Raw genomic sequence first — 17,184 nt, forward strand, 5'->3', positions numbered from 1 at the left:
AGGTGTTTTTCATTAATGGCTAGAATACACTTCATATGTTTGGAAAGCAGTGAATGGAGAATTACTTACAGTATCTATGTGTCCGCGGTAACTCAATTCTCTACAGACTGCGTCAGTACCAGGAATATACTGCCAGGTGTATTTCTTTGCTTTGCGAGGTTAGGATCTGAACTGAAATTTTCGGGATGTCTGTGAATGAACTGCTTTCCATTCTACGTGGTTCTGTTTTGGGAGATATGTTGTGACTGGTATTTTGTCAGTCATTTGAATAATCATGTGATGGGCTGTGCTGGAGCAGATGCTGCTGCTCCTGCTGCTACTGCTGGGGCTCTTCCATGCTTTGTAATCTCTGCTTTTGAGATTTCATTCTTTCAGTTACCAGAAAAAGAGTTGCATTGATCAGCCAACACAGATATAATGTATCTGCTATTGTCTGTAGAGTTTGTTACTTTTTGTAACTTCTATAGGCACAGGAAGGAGGAAGAAGTTGCACCTGTTCAGTTGTTATTCCCTGTAATATTTCAGATTAATGAAAGTGCTTTGGCTTTCTGCTTTGTGCTGGTGGTAAAGATATTGCTTTCTGTTGATGGGTGTAATACAATTTCTCTGTTTACATGAACAGTCACCAGCTTGTTGCGACCAATTCCTTGGGGAACCTCCCGCTATACATACACATACTGTGCATGTCGTAGTGAGTATTTACAAAAATTAGCGCTTCCTGACACACAGGCAATGCGGCACCAACCAGAGAGCAAGCAAAGGACACGTGGCTGTCACTGTGCACAGCCAATCTGAGGGCACTGTGCAAACAGTACCCGCTCCTGACACAAAATGGTGGCTGACACAAAATGGTGGCTCCCAGTGCGTGCAAGGGGATGGACTTCCTGTTCAGTGGAGCACTGGGAAAGCTGGAGGTGTAGACTGGTTCTGGCAGCCAATCCCACCAGAGTAGGCGTGAGCAGGAGGGAGGAGTTGTGGGACACGCTGCCTTGGTGGTGATGCAGAGAGCGGCTTGCTGGCATCTGTGAGGAGCTGCAGCAGCTGCTGGTGGCTGAATAGAGCTGCTCTGTGACCCAGCCATGCTTCTGACAGGATGAGGCAGAGCTGTGTTGTCTGCATGTCTTACTTGGCAGTGACGGTGGTTTTGCCGGTGAGTTTCACTGTGAACATGAGAAACGCCTCTTCCGTTGCTGCATGTCAGTGCTGTGTCTGCTGCCTGCTGACCTGCTGTGCCTCCAGACCATCATGGCTGGAGCTGGTGAGCACAGCAACATCTCAGTGCTCTGACTGATCATGGGGGAACAGAAGTGGCCTCTCTCATGGCAGCTGGCACTCCTCTGATGCCCCAGTATTTGGCCCTACTCCTGCAGCCTTGTAAGGCCTGCCTGGCTGCCCGTCATTCACAGCCTTTATTATGTACTCCACTGGCTCTTAGTACTGATATTTTCATCTGCTTAGCACTTGTAATTTTGCAGATAAGAAAATACTAGATTTCAGTGCTGTTATAAAAGCTTATACACATATAGACTTAAATGTTACATTACAAAATAAAATACTATGAGCTACATTTGTTCACAAATGTTTGCATGTATTCAATGTATGAATATCTGTATGTGCAGCTATGCGTACAGCACATGTCGTAAGTGAGTATTTACAAAAGTTAGCGCTTCCTGACACACAGGCAATGCGGCACCAACCAGAGAGCAAGCAAAGGACACGTGGCTGTCACTGTGCACAGCCAATCTGAGGGCACTGTGCAAACAGTACCCGCTCCTGACACAAAATGGTGGCTGACACAAAATGGTGGCTCCCAGTGCGTGCAAGGGGATGGACTTCCTGTTCAGTGGAGCACTGGGAAAGCTGGAGGTGTAGACTGGTTCTGGCAGCCAATCCCACCAGAGTAGGCGTGGGCAGGAGGGAGGAGTTGTGGGACACGCTGCTGTGGTGGTGAGGCTGGTGGAAGAATCTTGCGGGACTGAGGAACATCTCTTCCTCAGCTAAGCTCATGCTGCCAGCAACCCAGTCCATAGAGCAAGTGACAGTCCTTGGTGTGCTGCAGGAGGAGAGTGTTGAGCTGTTGGAGTGTTCCTTGCTGTTGGACGGCCTCTCTCGCTGGCAGGCAGTGGCAGGGAAGGCAGCACTGGGAGCTGTAGATCGTGCTTGCTGCAGCTGAGCTCATCAGAGCCACATGGGCCTGTGTTCCTCAGAAATGTTGCTGCAGTCTCTTCTGCATTATCTTGCAGGTGCATCTTCCATATCTGCCAGAGTACTCTCGTAAGTTAGCCTAGCAGTTAACCGAGACCGCAATGCCGGCTCCCTGCCACAAAATGCCGGCTGACACAAAATGGTGGCTGCCAGTGCACACAAGTGGACAGACTTCCTGTTCAAAGGACCAGTGGGAGAGCTGGAGGTGTAGGCTGTTTTGAGCAGCCAATCCCACCAGAGTAGGTGTGGGCAGGAGGGAGGAGTTCTGGGACACGCTGCCTTGGTGGTGATGCAGAGAGCGGCTTGCTGGCATCTGTGAGGAGCTGCAGCAGCTGCTGGTGGCTGGATAGTGCTGCTCTGTGACCCAGCTATGCTTCTGACAGGATGAGGCAGAGCTGTGTTGTCTGCATGTCTTACTTGGCAGTGACGGTGGTTTTGCCGGTGAGTTTCACTGTGAACATGAGAAACGCCTCTTCCGTTGCTGCATGTCAGTGCTGTGTCTGCTGCCTGCTGACCTGCTGTGCCTCCAGACCATCATGGCTGGAGCTGGTGAGCACAGCAACATCTCAGTGCTCTGACTGATCATGGGGGAACAGAAGTGGCCTCTCTCATGGCAGCTGGCACTCCTCTGATGCCCCAGTATTTGGCCCTACTCCTGCAGCCTTGTAAGGCCTGCCTGGCTGCCCGTCATTCACAGCCTTTATTATGTACTCCACTGGCTCTTAGTACTGATATTTTCATCTGCTTAGCACTTGTAATTTTGCAGATAAGAAAATACTAGATTTCAGTGCTGTTATAAAAGCTTATACACATAGACTTAAATGTTACATTACAAAATAAAATACTATGAGCTACATTTGTTCACAAATGTTCGCATGTATTCAATGTATGAACATCTGTATGTGTAGCTGTGCGTACAGCACATGTCATAAGTAAGTGAGTATTTACAAAAGTTAGCGCTTCCTGACACACAGGCAATGCGGCACCAACCAGAGAGCAAGCAAAGGACACGTGGCTGTCACTGCGCACAGCCAATCTGAGGGCACTGTGCGAACAGCACCCGCTCCTGACACAAAATGGTGGCTGACACAAAATGGTGGCTCCCAGTGCGTGCAAGGGGATGGACTTCCTGTTCAGTGGAGCACTGGGAAAGCTGGAGGTGTAGACTGGTTCTGGCAGCCAATCCCACCAGAGTAGGCGTGGGCAGGAGGGAGGAGTTGTGGGACACGCTGCCATGGTGGTGAGGCTGATGGAAGAATCTTGCGGGACTGAGAAACATCTCTTCCTTAGATAAGCTCATGCTGCCAGCAACCCAGTCCATAGAGCAAGTGACAGTCCTTGGTGTGCTGCAGGAGGAGAGTGTTGAGCTGTTGGAGTGTTCCTTGCTGTTGGACGGCCTCTCTCGCTGGCAGGCAGTGGCAGGGAAGGCAGCACTGGAGATCGTGCCTGCTGCAGCTGAGCTCAGCTAAGCCACATGAGCCCCTGTTCCTCAGAAATGTTGCTGTCACCTCTGCGTTATCTGTCAGGTGTTTTTCATTAATGGCTAGAATACACTTCATATGTTTGGAAAGCAGTGAATGGAGAATTACTTACAGTATCTATGTGTCCGCGGTAACTCAATTCTCTACAGACTGCGTCAGTACCAGGAATATACTGCCAGGTGTATTTCTTTGCTTTGCGAGGTTAGGATCTGAACTGAAATTTTCGGGATGTCTGTGAATGAACTGCTTTCCATTCTACGTGGTTCTGTTTGGGGAGATATGTTGTGAGTGGCATTTTGTCAGTCATTTGAATAATCCTGTGATGTGTTGTGCCGGAGCGGAAGCTGCTGCTGCTGCTCCTGCTGCTGCTGCTGGGGCTCTTCCATGCTTTGTAATCTGTGCTTTTGAGACTTCATTCTTTTAGTTACCAAAAAAAGAGTTGCATTGATCAGCCAACACAGATATAATATATCTGCTATTGTCTGTAGAGTTACTTTGATGTTGCACCTATTCAGTTGTTATTCCCTGTAATGTTTCAGATTAATGAAAGTTTTTTGGTTTTCTGCTTTGTGCTGCTGGTAATGACACTGTTGATGTGCATAATAAAAGTTCACTGTTTATGTTAACATTTACCAGCTTTTTTTTTTTTCTTCTTCTTTTTTCTTTTTTCTTTTTTTCCCTATACTGCTTTTCAACACACTAAACCTCAGTATAAAATATAAGAGAAGACTAGGGTGTCAAGTGGCTAATTTTGGCCATCATTTTGTAATTACAAATTAGAAAGAGCAAAGAAGGAGGGCTTTCAAGATGCAGTTTGAATCATATAGCCAATGAATCATAGGATATCTTGAGTAGGAAGGGATCCCCAAGAATAGCCTAGTCTGCTCCTATATCTGTTCCCCTGTCCAATCACTCTCTCATTTGTTTATGGAAATATATTGAACAGAAGAATCAGGGCTTTCTGCTTTTGTGCTGGTAGTAGATCCGCCACTTGGTGTAAAATAAAGTTCACAGATGAACACGAGATGGAAATGTTATGATGGAATAAAATTGCAACAGCAATGATCTCTTATCTAAACAACTGCATTAGTTTAGGCTTCATGAGGGAGAACTGTGCTTAATTAAGTTTTCTTTTTTCATTTCTATTCCCCTGCACATAAGTTTTAAAAATTGGGTGATTGACTTTATATCCATTCTTTACGTCAAATTCAGTACAACAACAAAGTTGCCATGATAATTCATGAGAGTATTCACTAGGAAAGTATAGCCCTGAAACACTTTCAGCAGACACCTGAGACACGTGTCCTCCTTAAACTCCTATTCTCCAATTTTATTTTCTGCCCTTTATTCATGCTAAGCATCAACAGAGTTAGGGGCAAGAATAAAATGTACTTTGGCCCACACATCCCACTTTACTGCATATCCGCTAAGTTAAAGATGATAGAATCATAGAATCAAAGATATTCTGTGCTGGGAGGGACTCAGTACGACCAATGAGCACAGCTGATGGCTGCTCCCGGTATTTTTGTGATAACTTTCCATATGCTTCTTGAACTTCATCAGATTTGTTGCGAACAATTCTTTTGGGATCTTCCCTCTATACATATGCATACTGCGCATATCGGAGTGGATATTTACAAATGTTAGTGCTTCCTGACACACAGGCAATGCGGCACCAACCAGAGAGCAAGCAAAGGACATGTGGCTGTCACTGCGCACAGCCAATCTGAGGGCACCCGCTCCTGACACAAAATGGTGGCTGACACAAAATGGTGGCTCCCAGTGTGTGCAAGGGGATGGACTTCCTGTTCAAAGGACCACTGGGAAAGCTGGAGGTGTAGACTGGTTCTGGCAGCCAATCCCACCAGAGTAGGCGTGGGCAGGAGGGAGGAGTTGTGGGACACGCTGCTGTGGTGGTGAGGCTGATGGAAGAATCTTGCGGGACTGAGGAACATCTCCTCCTCAGCTAAGCTCATGCTGCCAGCAACCCAGTCCATAGAGCAAGTGACAGTCCTTGGTGTGCTGCAGGAGGAGAGTGTTGAGCTGTTGGAGTGTTCCTTGCTGTTGGACGGCCTCTCTCGCTGGCAGGCAGTGGCAGGGAAGGCAGCACTGGGAGCTGTAGATCGTGCTTGCTGCAGCTGAGCTCATCAGAGCCACATGGGCCTGTGTTCCTCAGAAATGTTGCTGCAGTCTCTTCTGCATTATCTTGCAGGTGCATCTTCCATATCTGCCAGAGTACTCTCGTAAGTTAGCCTAGCAGTTAACTGAGACCGCAATGCCGGCTCCCTGCCACAAAATGCCGGCTGACACAAAATGGTGGCTGCCAGTGCACACAAGTGGACAGACTTCCTGTTCAAAGGACCAGTGGGAGAGCTGGAGGTGTAGGCTGTTTTGAGCAGCCAATCCCACCAGAGTAGGTGTGGGCAGGAGGGAGGAGTTCTGGGACACGCTGCCTTGGTGGTGATGTAGAAAGGGGCTTGCTGGCATCTGTGAGGAGCTGCAGCAGCTCCTGGTGGCTGGATAGTGCTGCTCTGTGACCCAGCCATGCTTCTGACAGGATGAGGCAGAGCTGTGTCGTCTGCATGTCTTACTTGGCAGTGACGGTGGTTTTGCCGGTGAGTTTCACTGTGAACATGAGAAACGCCTCTTCCGTTGCTGCATGTCAGTGCTGTGTCTACTGCCTGCTGACCTGCTGTGCCTCCAGACCATCATGGCTGGAGCTGGTGAGCACAGCAACATCTCAGTGCTCTGACTGATCATGGGGGAACAGAAGTGGCCTCTCTCATGGCAGCTGGCACTCCTCTGATGCCCCAATATTTGGCCCTACTCCTGCAGCCTTGTAAGGCCTGCCTGGCTGCCCGTCATTCACAGCCTTTATTATGTTCTCCACTGGCTCTTAGTACTGATATTTTCATCTGCTTAGCACTTGTAATTTTGCAGATAAGAAAATACTAGATTTCAGTGCTGTTATAAAAGCTTATACACATAGACTTAAATGTTACATTACTAAATAAATAGTATGAGCTACATTTGTTCACAAATGTTTGCATGTATTCAATGTATGAATATCTGTATGTGCAGCTATGCGTACAGCACATGTCGTAAGAGAATATTTACAAAAGTTAGCGCTTCCTGACACACAGGCAATGCGGCACCAACCAGAGAGCAAGCAAAGGACACGTGGCTGTCACTGTGCACAGCCAATCTGAGGGCACTGTGCAAACAGTACCCGCTCCTGACACAAAATGGTGGCTGACACAAAATGGTGGCTCCCAGTGCGTGCAAGGGGATGGACTTCCTGTTCAGTGGAGCACTGGGAAAGCTGGAGGTGTAGACTGGTTCTGGCAGCCAATCCCACCAGAGTAGGCGTGGGCAGGAGGGAGGAGTTGTGGGACACGCTGCTGTGGTGGTGAGGCTGGTGGAAGAATCTTGCGGGACTGAGGAACATCTCTTCCTCAGCTAAGCTCATGCTGCCAGCAACCCAGTCCATAGAGCAAGTGACAGTCCTTGGTGTGCTGCAGGAGGAGAGTGTTGAGCTGTTGGAGTGTTCCTTGCTGTTGGACGGCCTCTCTCGCTGGCAGGCAGTGGCAGGGAAGGCAGCACTGGGAGCTGTAGATCGTGCTTGCTGCAGCTGAGCTCATCAGAGCCACATGGGCCTGTGTTCCTCAGAAATGTTGCTGCAGTCTCTTCTGCATTATCTTGCAGGTGCATCTTCCATATCTGCCAGAGTACTCTCGTAAGTTAGCCTAGCAGTTAACCGAGACCGCAATGCCGGCTCCCTGCCACAAAATGCCGGCTGACACAAAATGGTGGCTGCCAGTGCACACAAGTGGACAGACTTCCTGTTCAAAGGACCAGTGGGAGAGCTGGAGGTGTAGGCTGTTTTGAGCAGCCAATCCCACCAGAGTAGGTGTGGGCAGGAGGGAGGAGTTCTGGGACACGCTGCCTTGGTGGTGAGGTTGGTGGGAGCTGCTGGCATTTGTGGGAGCTGGTCATGGCCCACCATGCTTTTGACAGGGCGATACAGAGCTGCGTTTTCTGCATGTCTTACTTGGCAGGGAGGGTGGTTTTGCTGGGTGATTTTCGTGGCCAGGCTGTCTAACTTCTTCAGCTATGCTCATGCTTTCAGCTCCCCAGTTCATACTGTAATTGACAATCTTTGTTCTGCTGCAAAATGGGAATGCTGAGCCCCAAAACAAAATCAACAGTATCAATGAGCTAAGGGAGGAAAGCTCTTTACTAAATATCATAGTGGAATGCCAGATAACAATATAATACGATATAATTGGATGCTTATAAATAAAGTTAGAACATCCAAAACTGAAGACTTTAATCTGAAAGTGAGATGGCTAAAGAGTAAACACTGCAGAGATAAGGAGTGAAAGAAGGGACAGTTTCATGACTTGGACTGGCTTTATCTTCCTTTGAATGGAAAACAGATATGGAACAGTGAAAGTCTTCTTTGAGGTGTAGTTCTTCTCTTCTGAGAATGAGGTAACCAGAAACATAGACATACTACAAAAACGGAACATGAATGCTTTAAATCCCAGTGCACTACGTGATGTTATGATGTGGAATACCAATAACAAAAATAAAACTACAGCATTTGTGAATGTATTTCAGGTTATGTTTAAGAAGGAACAATTATTTAAGAATATCACCCAGAGATCTGCACTGAGGTGGGATAGTTCTTAGTGGCAGGGACTCTGGGATGATATGGGCTGGTGCTTAGGGTGGTACTCACCCCTAGAGGTTTTGAACTTCACCTCTAAGCAACTGCACAATTTCTGAAAATCTAATAGAATATTTGGACAGTTGTCATCTTGGCAATCCTAAAGAGGCACAAATCATTGCAGCAGCTGGGGCCTGACTATATTTGCCTCCTGAGCTCTGTTCAACACTGTTCAGCATTCTCAAGGGGAAGGCAATACCTCTTGATCTGATGACAATGCAATTGACTCTCCAGCTCTTGTGACAGACCCTGCAGCGGCTACAGTTCAATTAACAGGTACTACAGTTGCTGCAAGCATTGTGACAGATTCTGCTGTCACTCCAACTCATGATGAGCCCTGTGGTTGCTCCTGCTATGAGTCATCTAGGTTAAAAAAAAAAAAAAAAAAACGCCTCCTGAGGGAGGTGCACCATATGTGGAGTTACAGCCCAGTGGTTGCTTCAACTCCTGTTATATGTCTTGTGGCTACTCTAAACACTGTGATGAGGCTTGTTGCTGCTACAGCCCTTCAGTGAGCCCTGTGGTTGCTCCCATCCCTACAAGGGGCCCTGCAGTTGCTCCCACTCCTATTCCCTGACAGGAATGAACTGGAAATATAATGAAAGACCAGTGGTGGATTAAAGGGCTAGCCTACTTCGTCACTATGGAGATTATCTCTCTTCCTCCGATGCTCCTGTGTCTCAGCTGTGGAGAAAATGGTTCAATGGCTTGTGCTGGATCCTTTGCAGAGAGAGGGAGAGTGGATATAGTGGGTACACACCATGTATCATCCTGTGGTTCTACCTGCGTGATCATGGACAGAATATGAGGAAGTTGAATGGAAAACCTACCTTGAATGTACAGGCATGAGTATGTGAGTTGCAAGGGAAAAAAATAATAAATGAAGTGCTTTTTTTTGGATTTGTTTTGTTTTGTTCTTTTTCCCAAGGAAAATTGGTGGCTCCGTTTTCCAGTGGGCAGCTCATCAAACTGAGTAGATCGTAAACTCATGCTAGTTAGGTCTGATCCCCTGGTTGTCTTGTATACAATGTTTGACTGCACTCAAGATTATCTGCTCCATAACCTTCCCCAGTGCTTACGTCAGGCTGAGAGACCTGTAGATCCTCCTGTGGAATCTTGTATAATGATGTGACAGTGGCAGTTCTCCAGCTGTCTGAAACCTCTCCATTTGAGCAGGACTGCTGGTACATGATGGAAGGTGGCTTGATGAGCTCTTCTACCAGTTCCGTTGGTACCCTTTCTTGTAACCCACCTGACCTAATAGATTTGTGATAATCTACATGATGTAGCAGGTCACTAACTGTTTCCTTCTGAATTGCAGCATCTTTATTCTCTTCTTCCATCCCTGTCTTCAAGCTCAAGTTGAGTACCCTGAGGATAACTAAAGACAGAAGCAAAGGTGGCACTGAGTACCTCAACCTCTTCCTCATCCTTGGTAGTAATGTTCCCCTCCATATCCAATAAAGAATGGGAATTAGATGACCACATCAAAATGACTCTCAAGAGCTAAAATTTCCTGAGGTCTGGACTGGAGAAGCACTGTCACTAGGAATTACTAGAGCTGCAATTCATAGACAGCCCATTGCTGTGGTTTAGAGCCTGATTCAGGCATTTCAGAAGGGAAACACTCCAAATGCTCTGACTCCTCTGGTGCCAGCTCCTAGGAAGAGAAACTGCCCTTTTTTTCCCCTTCATCTGCAGAACACAGATCCAAAAACTTATAGTGCCTGATTGCAGTTGGACCTGTTTATCTAGCAGGTAGTTACTTAACAACGGCTTGATGAAAACGGCCCTTACATTTAAATTCCAGTTGGTCCCAAGAAACAATTAATATATTTTCTAATTATATTTTGGAGTACAAATATCAATAATTGTACAAAAGGATGCCAATAACCTAGGCATAAAACCTGGGAGACTGAGTTAAAATTACTGCAGTTATGGGAACTAGCACTGTGCACCAGACTGCATAAGTTAATTTATGGTTAATTTACAGTGAAAAATATATTACCTCTTCTTCCTTTGCAATTAACACACCACTGTGAAAGTGTACTAGGTTTTGATGTCTTAAATAGCATTTGCCAAATGATGCTGTGTTATCTTTTGGTGCAAATACCAAACTTAATAAAAATCAGAATCAAATAGTATGCTTCATACAGCTCTACTGCTCCATGAGTCAGAAGCTACTAGTGTCCCGTTGTATCCAATTTCTGATGCAGCATAGACTAGCATTTCTGAAGTAAGAGCACATTTAGAAAAAATGGCGGATCATCTCTAGAACATGTCCCTGATAAAATTCCCCAAGTTAACAAACTGGAGGGATGATGGTGATTAACAATTGATTATCAGCACTTAAATGCCATCTCAAGTCTGTTAATGGCTGCAGTGCCAAATATTAGTGCTTCAGCAGCTACAGTACAAACTGGCACACCTCCATGAGTGACAGTTTTAAAGAGGCAGAACAGAGATATTCTGAGTGGAAAAAATGTCTTTTACCATTAGTCCATGCAATTAAACAAGTTGAGAAAACATGCCAAGAGCAAGCTATTCAAAATAGAGGTGCATGTAATTTGTTAGATATAATACTAAAAGGGACTGCACCTCCAGAAGGAATTAGAATACGCTATGCCTAAACACTGGGAGTATCAGATGAAATGCAATTGGCTGAGGAACACACTAAAGAAGAGCGAGAAAGAGGTGATTAAGCACAAGAATTAAAAGTTGTTGTATAAGCTCAGAGTGATGCAGAACTCATGTATGTGAATTCTTATGCTGTTCAGGCAGATGCTACACAATGGCTTTGTCAATGGAAAACTCTTAACTGGGAAATATAAATATGTGAAGATCTGCAGACTGGAGAAATGAAGTCTGGAAACAACTTTTGGATATTGGCAGGAAAATACCATTTCAAATATGACAGAGGGTGGTGATCAATGCATCTATGTCCAGGTGCAGGCCGGTAACGAGCGGCATCCCCCAGGGGTCTGTCCTGGGACTGGTGCTCTTTAACACCTTTATCAATGACATCGATGATGGAATCGAGTGCACCCTCAGCAAGTTTGCTGATACACCAAGCTGACTTGGTGGAAGGAAGGGATGCCTTTCAGAGGGACCTCGAGAGACTAGAACAGTGGGCCCCGGTGAACCTGATGAAGTTCAACATGGCAAAGTGCAGAGTTTTGCACTTGGGCTGGAGGAATCCCAGGCACCCATACAGACTGGAAGGAGCGGTCCTTGAGAGCAGCCCTGTGGAGAAGGACCTGGGGGTCTTGATAGATGAAAAACTGAACATGAGCCAGCAGTGCGTCCTTGCGGCTCGGAAGGCAAATGGTATCCTGGGCTCCATCAAAAGAGGGATGGCCAGCAGCAACAGGGAGGTGATTGTCCCCCTCTACTCTGCTCCTGTGAGGCCCCATCTGGAATACTGCATCCAGGTCTGGATCCCCAGTACAAAAAAGACAGAGAGCTGTTGGAGAGGGTCCAGAGGAGAGCCACAAAGATGATCAGGGGACTGGAGCACCTCCCCTACAAAGACAGGCTGAGGGAGCTGGGCTTGTTCAGCCTGGAGAAAAGAAGGCTGCGGGGTGACTTCATTGCAGCCTGTCAGTGCCTACAGGGAGCCTATGAACAGGAGGGGAATCAACTCTTTGAAACGGTTGATAACTGCAGGGCAAGGGGAAATGGTTTGAAGTTGAGGGAAGGAAGATTTAGGTTGGATATCAGGGGGAAGTTCTTGACAGAGAGAGTGGTGAGGTGCTGGAACAGCTGCCCAGAGAGGTTGTGGATGCCCCATCCCTGGAAGTCTTCAAGGCCAGATTGGATGGGGTCCTGGGCAGCCTGGTCTGGTGTTAAATGTGGAGGTTGGTGGTCCTGCATGTGCCAGAGGGATTGGAGCTTCATGATCCTTGAGATCCCTTCCAACCCTGGCCATTCTGTGATTCTGTGATATGACTGGTGAAAGCCCATACTTGAGATAATGATCACAGAATCATAGGGCTGGAGGGGACTTCTGAGGATCATTTAGTCTAATCCCTGCTAAAGTACATCCCCTACAGTAGGTTGCATGGGAAAGCATCCAGATGGTCCCTAAATGTCATCAGAGCAAGAGATTATTCAACTCCCCCGGACAGCCTGTTCCAGTGCTCTGTCACTCTTACAGTAAAGAAGTTATTTCTCACTTTTTATAGAACTTCCTGTGTTCCAGTTTTTGTCCATTGCTCCTTGTCCTGTTTTTGTAGACCACTGAAAAGAGCCTGGCTTCATCCATTTGACTACTGCACTTTAGATATTTATAAATAATTGTGAGATCCCCTCTCAGTCTTCTCTTCTCCAGACTGAACAGCCCCAAGCCTCTCAGCCTTTCCTCACACATGAGAAGATCCAGGCCCCTAGCCATCTTTGTGGCCCTTCACTGTACTCTCTCTAGAAGTTCCCTGTGTTTTCCTAACTGAGGATCCCAGAACTGGACTTAATACTCCAGATGTGGCCTCACCAGGGCAGAGTAGAGGAGGAAGATCACCTCCCTTGACATGCTGGCTGCGCTCTTTTTGATGCACTCCAGGATACCACTGATCTTCTTGGCCACAGGGGCACACTGCTGGCTTGAGGTCAACCTGATGTCCACCAGGCAACCTAGGTCCTTCTCTACAGATCTTATGTGAGCCCCTAACCTGTACTGATATTCCACACTTGTTCTTGTTGAACTTCTCAAGGTTTCACTCCATCCTACTCTCCAGCCTGTCCAGGTCTTGTTGAATGGCACTACAGCTTTCTAATGTGTTAGCTGCTCCTCCCAGGTTGATATCATCAATAAATTCACTGAGGGTGCACTCTATCCCTTCATCCAGGTCACTGATGAAGATGTTGAACAAGACCAGACCCAGTACCGACCCTTTAGAAACACTGCTAGTTAGAGGCCTCCAACTAGACTCTGTGTTGCTGACCAGAACCTTGTGAGCTTTGCCAGTCAGCTTGTTCTCAATCTACCTCATTGTCCACTCCTCTATCCCACACTTTCTAAACTTCATTAGTAGGATGTTGTATGTGACTGTCAAAAGCCTTGCTGAAGTCAAGGTACACAAAATCTGTCCCCTTATCTACTCAGGTAGTGATGACGACATCATAGAAGGCTACCACATTGGTCGAGCATGATTTCCCTTTGGTGAATTTATATTTATTACTCCTGATAATCTTGTTCTCTTCTAATTGCTCAGAGATGGCATCTAGAAGAAGTTATTGCATCATATTTTCTGGCTCAGTGGTGACACTGACTGGTCCATAGTTCCCTGGGTCCTCCTTCTTGCCTTTTTGAAGATGGGAGTCACACTGGCTTTCCTCTAGTCTTCAGGCACTTCTCTTGTTCTCCAAGACCGTTCAAAGATGGCAGAGAGTGGTTCAGCAAATGTTTCTGCCAGCACCCTCAGGATTTGTGGGTGCATGCTATCAGGGCCCATGAATTTGTGTATGTTGATTTTAGCTAAATGCTCTCTGATCAGATCCTCCTCAACCAAGAGGAAGACTTCAATTCCCCAGACTTTGACTCTTACCTCCATGGTATGGGATTCTTGAGCACCAATCTTAGTAGTAAAGACTGAACCAAGAAGGCATTCAGTATCTCCACCTTCTCAGCATCCCCTGTTACCAGGGAATCTGTCTCCTTCAGTAGCAGACCTAAATTCCTCCTATAATTTCTTTTACTACTTAAAAAATCCTTTCTTGTTATTCATGACTTCTTCTTGCATCCCATAGCTTGGGATATATAACACTGACCAGCAGCAGTCACCCATGTATTCATAGCCATTTCTACACCCTGCACAGAAAAGTAGCATGCTAAAGGCATGTGCACCTGATGCTATCTGATGGCTACTGCAGCAATATGAGGTAGGATGACTCTAGTGGAGCTGATAGAACCTATCAGCTGCCAGGAGTACAGAAGGGGAGAGGGAAGAAGAAACCAGAGGCAAAATCTTTAGGCAAACAATGTTCAAACTGCTGATCTCTGATCACTTGTGGTTTGCATGCTCTCATCATGAGCAAAGGTTTTTGACACAACTCCACTGCCTTTTTCTTCAGTAATGCACAGCTGCCACCAACTTTATTCCAGGTCTTCAAAACTTTCACTAGCAGACTTCCTCTCACCATTATTGTTCCATTTCCACATAGCAGGATTTCTGTGGAGCTGCAGTAATTTTAATTTACCTTCACCACCTTATCTCTTTATGTTGGCTATAGCGCCCAGTGAGAGAGAGACAAAACTGGCGAGCTCATCCAGGCAACAGCCCAGTTCATTCTGGGAGGTGGAATCCACGAAGAGAGGCCAAGAAGAGAAGAGAGGCAAAGGAGACCAGACACCCATTCCAAGGTACTGCTGCAGATCAAAGCAACACTATTTGCAGAGGTTCTTGAGAAAAGCATTTGTAAAGACCAAAGTACATAAGTGTGAGGGAAGGGAAGCACAAGCAGAGGGAAGGGGAGAACACTGTGCTGTCCAGCCAGTCCCAGGCAGGACGCTGTGGGCACAGCTCTGGAAAGGAGGCTGCTGGCCCAGAGAGACAAGAGCATGGCTTGCACACCCTTGGTGCTCTGCTCAGAGGATGTTGACTGTTGGAGCTCCTTAGCCTTGCCAGCATATAGCCAGTTGATTGTTCTTGTCAGAATAGACACAGAATTCAGGATGCTCTGGCTCTTCTCCTCTGCAGTGGTGGAAAGGACGGTGTATCACAGCATGATACTTTTGCTGAGGAGAATGCTGGCTTTCTCTGCTGCTTCTTTTTGCCTAACAACATGCTTGCATAGAACAGAAAACTCTGTCACTTTCTCATCCCAGGGACTGGAAGCTAACCTCATATCAGCCTGAAGCTATGCATGTAGCCCCACAGGAACAACTGTGCCTGGTTTACCTAGGAGAAAAATTTGATGATAGTGAGGCCATCCAGGAAATCTTTGAATCATGGAATCAAAGAATGAGTAAAATTAGAAGGGATCTTAAAGTTCATCTTGTTCTTACCCCCTTTCATGGGCAGGGACCGGGCTTCCCAAAGTCCCACCCAATCCAACTCTGAGCACTTCCAAGGATGGGGCATCCACAGCTTCTATGGGCAACGTGTTCCTGACCCCGTATCACTTATCTGATTTAAAGGTGGTTCTCTTCTTCTTCTACTTGTAACAGGGATAACATTGCTCACATACAATCCTGTGTCCACCTGACCTGATATATTCTCTGCACAGTGGTTAGCTGTGCTGGACAGAAATGCCCATGCAGTGTAAGGTGTGAAGTAATCAGTATTGGTGAGTACTACTATTGGAAATTAAAATACAGCATTGTTCACTGGAAATTAAGGTACAACATTGTTCATAGGGGTACAAAAGCAGAGTGCACGTGGTATGCAAAGCATCCATTCCACAGAAGTTCCCTAGGCAACCTTAGGTGCTGGGAACATAAGGGAAGCTTTAAGTTCTGACTCTTAAGAGGAACGGCATAAAGAGTGGAGTGGAGTGAAAATTTTGTAGTCAGATTATGTAACAACATCACCAGGATGGAAACTTGATGGTATTATGGTGGCTACATAGTTGCTACTGTGAACCAAGGGAGTACAATTTCTTAACAAAGTGCTGTCCTTTGAGTGAACTCCATACACTCACTGTAATACCAAAATACACCTCTGCCCAAAATCCTATCTCCCTCCAAGATGAGGCCTCTCCTCATTGAGCACACACTCTAGATGTTTTAGTCCATACCTTTAAAAAGCAAAGAGAGATAATTTTACACCACTCAAAATAAAGTTATTTATAACACTCAAGCTCCACTTGGAAATTAAGAAATAGTAAAAAAAAAAAAAAAAAAAAAAAAAAAAAGCTTAAGTAAACAGGAATGCTAGGGAAGATACTATTGAAGACAAGCCAGGACAACACCTTAGACTTCTTGGATCAGTTCATGGACCAAGCCTCTCTTCCTACTCAAAGGGATGCTCATTGGGCAAGACTTGCACACTTGGTTATGCTTAATGCTTCCCCAGGAAACTTAGAAATCTGTATAGTATTCAGTGACCTACCACAATCTCCTCCACTAAGGAATTTAGCCTTGCCCAGTCAGAACTCTGAGCATGGCCAAATTCCTTTCTTGATTGAGTCATGTGAACTGAATGCCTCTAGATAAATCAGGCAATGTACTGTTTGTGCATCTGTAATCGTGATAGTTCATATATTGAATGCAGCTAACTTATAGCACCAAACTGGGTATAACTCAGATGTTGTCCTTCAACGTCACACAAGGCTTTACACAACAGTCATAATCTCTTGGCCCCAAAGATTCATCTTTCACAATGACTGGCTTCACAGTGTCTCCAAAAATCCCTGTTCATTGAAAAAATAGCACCTGTGAAAGCGCAGAAAGCCTGAGAAGGCATGATACCCTTCACTAACTCAGAATGGTAATGAAATCTCCATTGCAAGTAACTGAGACCTGTATTTGATAATACGTTAAAATGACTCCCTTCAAGACTAGATAATAAACTGGTGTCTTCTGTGCTGTTAGATGTCTTATCACTCTTTGCACACACATTCAGCAGCTGGCACATGGCAAAGATTCAGTGGCAATAGCACTGGAGGATCTGACCCATGCCAGCTATGGACACCTTCCAGTTGTCTCCAGTGCACTCACAGCTGGACATAGATGAGACCAGCAAATACTCTCTCAAATAGCTTTGAGTCAGAGGAGTGAGAAACGTGAGAGAAAGTAGCCTCAAAGTCAGTGCAGTAGTAGGGAGGAGG

General features: G+C 46.1%; 1 long non-coding RNA gene across 1 annotated transcript; it reads left to right on the top strand.

The window, feature by feature from the left end:
- The first annotated feature begins 5,527 nt into the window (after positions 1–5,527).
- LOC146542387 (uncharacterized) lies at positions 5,528–16,280 on the top strand. Its single transcript, XR_014880497.1, has 2 exons — positions 5,528–6,301; positions 14,647–16,280. It is a non-coding gene; the product is annotated as an uncharacterized LOC146542387 (long non-coding RNA).
- Positions 16,281–17,184: the final 904 nt, after the last annotated feature.

This window comes from Meleagris gallopavo, chromosome Z (assembly GCF_905368555.1).
Source record: "Meleagris gallopavo chromosome Z, MGAL_WU_HG_1.1, whole genome shotgun sequence".
In the NCBI taxonomy this organism is placed as follows: Eukaryota; Metazoa; Chordata; class Aves; order Galliformes; family Phasianidae; genus Meleagris; species Meleagris gallopavo.